Source organism: Ochotona curzoniae, unplaced genomic scaffold (assembly GCF_017591425.1).
Source record: "Ochotona curzoniae isolate NIBS_2020 unplaced genomic scaffold, NIBS_Ocur_1.0 scaffold_1852, whole genome shotgun sequence".
Taxonomy (NCBI): Eukaryota; Metazoa; Chordata; class Mammalia; order Lagomorpha; family Ochotonidae; genus Ochotona; species Ochotona curzoniae.
The window spans coordinates 56,614,929-56,622,530 of NW_024467087.1; the positions used below are offsets into that span (position 1 = coordinate 56,614,929).

At 42.1% G+C, this 7,602-nt stretch overlaps 1 pseudogene; it reads left to right on the forward strand.

Moving 5' to 3' along the window:
• Window positions 1-1,343: 1,343 nt before the first annotated feature.
• Window positions 1,344-2,103, forward strand: LOC121169262 (annotated as a pseudogene).
• The last annotated feature ends 5,499 nt before the right edge of the window (window positions 2,104-7,602 follow it).

A 7,602-nucleotide genomic window follows, 5' to 3' on the forward strand; every position in this document is an offset into this window, starting at 1 on the left:
ACAGAGAGGAGAGACAGAGAGAAAGATCTTCCATCTGATGATTCACTCCCCACGTGACTGCAACAGTCAGTGCTGAACCGATCTAAAGTCAGGAGCCAGGAGCTTCTTCCAGGTCTCACCCACGGGCGCAGTCTCTCATGGTTTTGGGCCGTCCTCGACTGCTTTCCCAGGCCACAGGCAGGGAGCTGGATGGGAAGTGGGGCCACCAGGATTAGAACCGGCACCCATATGGGATCCCGGGGCATGCAAGGCGAGGACCTTTTAACCACTGTGCCATCGCGCCGGGCCCTATTCAAATAATTTTTAATAAAATATAGATATCTTAGCTGGACTCCAGGACTACTGAATCAGACTTGCTGTGTTCCAGTGATTTAGATTTTTCAGGAAAAAAAGTTATCTCCAGAAGACAAGAGTTAAAACTTACATATATTACCTAGAAACTGTCCTCCAGTCTTTTTCCAGAGCTGGAAACTGACTTATTTGATTTAGGCTAATTAGCACTTTGGAATAGATCACCAAACAGGCTTAAATCCTAAAAGAAAAAACTATAGAATGGGCTTAATTTAGAAAGGAGGGACAAAAACATAACAAAACTGAACAACAATGGGTTCCAGACTAAGCAAGTCAACCCGTAAGGTCAACACATAAACAGTCAGTCTGTTAACTGTAGTTTGTTCATGAGAAAACCACTTCATAGCATGCTAATGAATGTTTGATTTTTCTTTGCATTGTTCATTTATGACAAATGATGCTTGTTATACATTTTGATTGCAAAATACAATTTTTAATGAATACAGTACACTTAAAAACCTGAATCAGTTGAAAAAATCGCTGACAGCAGAGTGATCTAACAAAGGTTTTGAGCGTGATTAGGAATGACTAAAGTTGGGTAAACACTGAAAAAGTGAGATTTCAGGTATAGATGCTCTGAAGTCTAGTTGGGGGAGGAATGCTCAAGGGACAACCAAAATCAGCTTTGTCTATCTCATTTTGCTCAGTCACAGCTAACATTAACTGTATTGGTATCTCTTACCCTTTTTTGGCTTGTAGCGAATTATGCAGTAGGCAGCATGCCAAGCTACACGTGCTCAATTCCACACTATTAAGTTAAAAATAAAAACATGGAGACACTTGTTTTGGACTTGACTTCTGCACTATGTCCCTGAAAATCAAAGGGGAGACGTTCTTTGCCGAGAGTCACCACGGTTTCCTGCTTCAACAGGGCTTGGACAGAACCGGTGCTCGACCCCCGCCCCAGCCTGCCACTCTGAGCCAGCGCTCCTCTGCCACCTTCTTAACAGAGCCCTCTGACTGCCCCCCGGGCCCTCGCCGCTGCTCCAGCTCTGTGCAGCCACTGCAACCTCTCAGCTACTCACCATGACGACCGTGTCCCCGTCGCAGGTGCGCCAAAAGTACCACCAGGACTCGGAGGCCACCATCAACTGCCAGATCAATCTGGAGCTGTACACCTCCCTATGTCTACCTGTCCCCATGTCTTACTACTTTGACCGTGATGATGTGACTTTGAAGAACTTTGCCAACTACTTCCTCCACCGATCTCATGAGGAGAGAAAACATGCGCAGAAACTGATGAAGCTGCAGAACTAGCACAGGGGCCGGATCTCCCTCCAGGACATCAAGAAACCAGACCGTGATGACTGAGAGAATGTGCTGAATGCAATGGAACGTACGTTGCACCTGGAACAAAGTGTCAGAAAGCCTTTACTGCTGGAACTACACAAACTGGCCACTGACAAGAATGACCTCCACTTGTGTGTGATTTCATCGAGATTCATTACCTGGATGAGCAGCTGAAAGCCATAAAGGAACTGGGTGACCACATGACCAACCTGCGCAGGATGGAAGCCCCAACGGCTGGCATGGCAGAGCACCTCTTCGACAAGCACACACTGGGACACAGTGATAACCAGAGCTAAAGCCTGAGGCTAACCATGTCGCAACCAAGGCGCAGCTTTCCTGGCTGTGCACCAAGGCAGTGCATGCATTTCGGGGCCACGTTGACCTTTTCTACACACTGTACCAAAACATCCACCTATATGCTTTAATTTGTACCATCCTTTCAAATAAAGAAATTTGATACCCTCCGCCAAAAAAAATCAAAGGGGAATCATTCATACTAAATTTCCGCATCTCCAGACTGAAACTGAATTGCTATCTGATCTTCTAAGAAATCAGGCAAAAGAGATAACAGCCAGATTTCCCAAACAGAACGGTTTTAGTGAGCGTGATAGTGAAATTCCCTCTGCTCTCATCCCAGAAAAAGCCACCTGAAATATTCTGTTGTTAACCAGTTGTTTTTCTATTGTTCCATCTCCCTGAACCCATCTATAAGCAAGTGACTTTGAAATGACCAGTCTTTGTTCCTGATTTGTTTCCTTCAGTCTTTCTCTGTCTGTAAAACCAACCTCTTTTGCTTACTACAAGCCTATTTCATGGAATGAAATGGCATCTAATTCTATAAATGCAAATACAGCCAGTTAAGATATTCAAGTCTGGGTACAGTACAATGGCCTAATGGCTAAGTCCTTGCTTTGCATGCGCCGAGATCCCATATGGATGCTGGTTCCTCTTTCAGCTTCCCACCTTTGGCCTGGGAAAGCAGTAGTGCTCCTGGTTTCAGATCTGCTCAACTCTGGCTGTTGTGGTCACTTGAGGCGTGAACCAGCAGATGGAAGATCTTTCTGTCTCTCCTCCTCTCTGTACATCTGACTTTCTAATAAAAAATAAAATAAATCTTTTTTTAAAAGGATAGTGTGAAGTCACTTGTTGTCAGAAACAGTTTGTCCTCAAACTAGTCTAATTTGAAAGCTTTACTCTTCATAGTTTAAATAATGAAGTGCAGTACCTCTCTGTATTTCAATAAATTACTAATTGGAAATGAATATATCTTTTCTAAATCCAAGCCTCTTTTCTTCCTATTATGCTGCTCTTAATTACTCCCCTGTTGCTTTGAGTTGGAAAACTGCCCTGTGCTTTCTAAAGCAAAGCATCTGAAACCTTTGTGGGTGAATGTGTAATGTGCGTGCTTTGCTTCACTCGGCAGGTTCCTTTTATGTTTCCAGAAAACATAGAATGTAGAGAGGCCTTCTGCTGCTGCTCTATTAGCCAGAAAAAAAGGTATGATGGCAAATCTGCTGAGTTCCCTGATATTAATGTAATTAACAGAATATTAGTGTCTGTTTTACTTTTACTATGTGTGGATATTTGAAATAGAATTTCATTTTTTTGTAAAATGATAGCAATAATAATAAAATGTGAAAAATAAAAAAAAGAATTTCATTTTTAAAATGTTTATTTATTTCAAACATAAAATGACACAAGACAGAGAGAGAAAGAGAATCTTCATCCATTAATTCCCTGCCCAAATGGCTGCAACTGCCAGTTGTGGGGAAGACCAAAGCCAGGAGCCAGAACTCCACTCTGGTCTCTCACTTGGGTTGCGGAGGCCTAAGTGCCTGGGCCATCATCTAATGCTTTCCCAAGTACATTTGCAGTAACATTCCTTCTAAGGATCCTATTTAATAAGTCACCCAGGCATTTGAGAGAGGAACTGTATGCATCATAATATATCTTTTTAAAAAGAAACAATTCTACAGCAATTACTAGGTTTTCAATAACAATGTCTGTGCAAATGGTGCATTGTGCTGTTAGAAAGGAAACTGGGGCTAGCAGCCTATGGCTCACTGGCTAACGCTTTGCCTGCAAGCACCGGCATCCTATGTGGGATGTCCTGGTTGCTTCACATCCCATCCAGCTCCCTGCTTGTGGCCTGGGAAAGCAGCAAAGGACGGCCCCATGCCTTTGGACCCTGCACCTACGTGGCAGACTTGGAAAAAGCTCCTGACTCCTGGCTTCAGATGGGTTCAGCTCCAGCTGTTGCCTCCGTTTGGGGAGTAAACCAGTGGACGGAAGATCGTTCTCTTTGCCTCTCCTTCTCTCTGTAAATCTACCTTTCAAATAAAAATAAATAAATCCTTTCAAAATAACAGGAAGTAACTATAATTTGTTTACTAACCTTAAGTGAATATATAGGATGCTGCTTTTAGGGAATTTAGGTTAAAACTATGTTCTAACATGACTACCTTGTATGCTTTTTGTGTCTCACTTCACAATCTTTCATTTTCTTTAAGACTTCTGACATTTTACAAACACAAACTTACAAGCAACTTCTTGACTTGATCCTTGCAACAGAAGCAATGCATCAGCTTTAGCTTCTTTGCATCTCTACAAAATGACCATAAATAAATTGCATCCTCCCAGAATGCCTCTCTTCTGATTTGTGAAGATGCTTGGAATAGAGGCTCCTTTTTTGGAAAAGGATTTATTTGAAAGGCAGAGTTACAGAAAGAGAGAACAAGAGATCTTCCATCTGATAGGTCATTCCTCAAATAGCTGCAAAGGCTGGGCGGGGTCAGGCCCAAGCCAAGAGCCTGGAGTTCCATCCAGATTTCCCATGTGGGTGGCAGGGGCTCAAGACCTTAGGCTGTCTTCTGTTGCTTTTCCCAGGAGCATTAGCAGAAAACTGCAGAGGAAAAGGGGCAGCTGGGACTGAAACTGGAGCCCGTATGGAATACCAACATTCCAGGTAGCAGTTTAACTGGCTATGTCATGGTGCAAACACCATAAGCTACATTTTTTAAATCCATTACAGAAGCCTCAAAAAGTTCATTTTCCATGAACTTTTGAATGCCCTTGTATAAACAAGCTCAGGGCTTAGCACCCAGCAATGGCTCACATTCTTTCTTCAGTAACTGACTAAACTGAATGAAAAAAAAAACAAATGATTACCTTTTACTCTTCATCCTGCTCTCCCATTCCACAGGCAAAATAAAGAAAATAATTAAAATGCATTATTTTATCATGAACTCCTAAAGCAGTGAGTTTAGGTAAAAATGGAATCAGTAAGAGACATACGTTTGTTTTCTTGTTAGATTGATTTTGGCCAGTGAGTTTTATTCAAAGGAAAAAAATATTTGAAAGTTTCCTAGACATTAGAGGCAGCATCTAACCTAAATAAATTATTGCCTTTAAAAACACACACAAATATCAGAAAACCAAACCGGTCAAGTTCCTTAAATATAATGAAACAATTATTGAAATCTTAAAAAAACAAACAAACAAACAAAAAACAGTGCACTTATCCACCCTAAAGACAAGTGCAGTTTCAAAACAAAACAATAAAAATAAAAATAAAAATGCAGTTTCAAAGAGCAGCCATGGAGGTGTTTTTAAAAAATGACTTCAATCAGATCATATGGTTTCTCTCTCTCTCTTTTTAAAGATTTGTTTATTTTTATTGCAAAGTCAGATATACAGAGAGGAGGAGAGACAGAGAGGAAGATCTTCCGTCCGATGATTCACTCCCCAAGTGACTACAACGCTGGAGCTGAGCTGATCTTAAGCCAGGAACCAGGAGCTTGTTCCAGATCTCCCTCGTGGGTGCGGGGTCCCAAGGCTTTGGGCCGTCCTCGACTGCTTTCCCAGGCCACAGGCAGGGAGCTGGATGGGAAGTGGGGCTGCCGGGATTAGAACCAGTGACTGTATGGGATCCTGGTGCATTCAAGGCAAGGACTTTAGCAGCTAGAATACCACACCAGGCCCACGGCTTCTTTTTTTTAAAAATTCCTTTAATAACTTCCAATTGCTGTTTGAATACAAACCAAAGTATTTAATATGACCTACAAGCTATTTTGTTTGATTTGCTTAAATAGGTATTTTAGACCCTGAAAATACAGTAAAGAAAGGGTGGGTGGGGCAAGGCCTCAGTTCCCAAGTAGCTTACACTTTAAGAGGTGTGGCAAGCCAGTGGGAAAATTAAAATGTCTAAATAAAATCAGTAAACAAACAGAGAAGAGAAATTTTAATGAAGTGAGTACAGTGAAGAAAATGAAATATTTGATAGGGAAAATAAGCTGTTCTTGCAGTCCTCCAGGTGCCACTTTCTTAGCACAGGATATGTATACTGGCTAGTCCTCTCACGGGCTTTCTGCCACACCTTCCTGCCTTCCTGAACCACCATTTTCCCCTCAGATCTCAAGCAAAAATTGTAAGCTTCTTTTGTTAAATGTTCCTGTGTTCTCAGAATTGTGCCCAGCTATCTCCATTGCAATGTTCATTACTTCTGCACAGCAAATTTTTGCTCAGTATCTGTTTTGCCCCAGGACAGGGACTTCTTGTGTGCAGTTACTGATAGAACTGCTGATATACTCCCCATGACCAGTATATCATAGATCAACACATTTTGTAGAAACAAACAGGAGGAAGATCAAAAAAATCTTTGGCTTTTTTCTACTAAGGGTTCATTGATCAAAAGGGACTGAAAAAAACAATACAAAAAGAGATAAACTACAAAATGAAAGTGTTTAATAATCCTATTACATTTTATTTGCATGCCCTGTCATCTGGACTGTTTTCTAGGCATAAATGTACATGTATCTTTTAATAGAAAAATGGAGTAAAACATGTGCTTTCATAGATTACCTTTTTAAAGATTTATTTTAAAAGCAGCATGATATAGAGAGGGAGAAACAGAAAAAGAGACATGTATGTTCTATCTGCTGCTTCACTTCAAGTGGTCAAAACGGCCAGTGCTGAGCAAGGTCAAGGCCAGCAGCTTGGAACTCCATCTAGGTCTCCCACATGGGTGAAGGGCCCAAGAATTTGGGCCATCTTCTGCTGCTTTCTCAAGAACGTTGCTAGGAAGCTGGATCAGAGTAGATTAACTGAAATGAGCTGGTGTTCCTATGGGATAGTGGTGTACCAGACAGGGGCTTAACCCATTATGACATAAAACTGGCTCCTAAGCTCCCCCCCCCTTTTTTTTTTGTTGTTGTTGTTAAAGCATATTTTTGTCAGAAAGACAGAGTGTTCCCATCCGCTGGTTCACTATCAAAGGCTGTGGTTTGGGTGAGGCCAAAGCTGGGAGCCAGGAACTTTGTCTAGGTCTCCCATGTGGATGACAGGAATCCAAGTACTTGAGCTATCACTGTTGATAGCCAGGGTCTGCATTAGCAGGAAGTTGAAATCAAGAAAACCAGGTATGTGGAATGCAAAACTCTTAACCACTACACTAACTCTTGCTTTTTCATTAACAAGATAACCCAGGGCCAGTGTTTGGCATAGTGATTAGCATTGCAGTTGAGCACGGGTTCAATTTCAAGCTGCTCCACTTCCGAGGTAGTTCCCAGTCAATGTGCATGAGAAAAGCAGCATAAGATGGCCAAGTCTTTGAACCCCTGTCACCTATGCAGAAGAACCCAATAGAGCTTCAGGCTCCTGGCTTGTGCTTGCTAGGCCTGTGCAGCCATTTGTGGAATGACCCATCTTCCTCTCCCTCTGTGTATCCCTCTCTGTAACTCTGCCTTTCAAAAAATTTTAAATGGTGCTGGTACTGTGGCACAGCAAATTAAGCTGCCATCTGCAATACCAGCATCCATAAAAACTCGCTTCCTAGTCCTAGCTACTCCACTGCCAATCCAACTCTGTGCTAATATGCCTGGGAAGGCCTTGGAAATGGTTCAAGTACTTGGGCACCTGCTCTACATATTGCAGCCATTTGGGTGGTGAATCAGCAAATGGAAG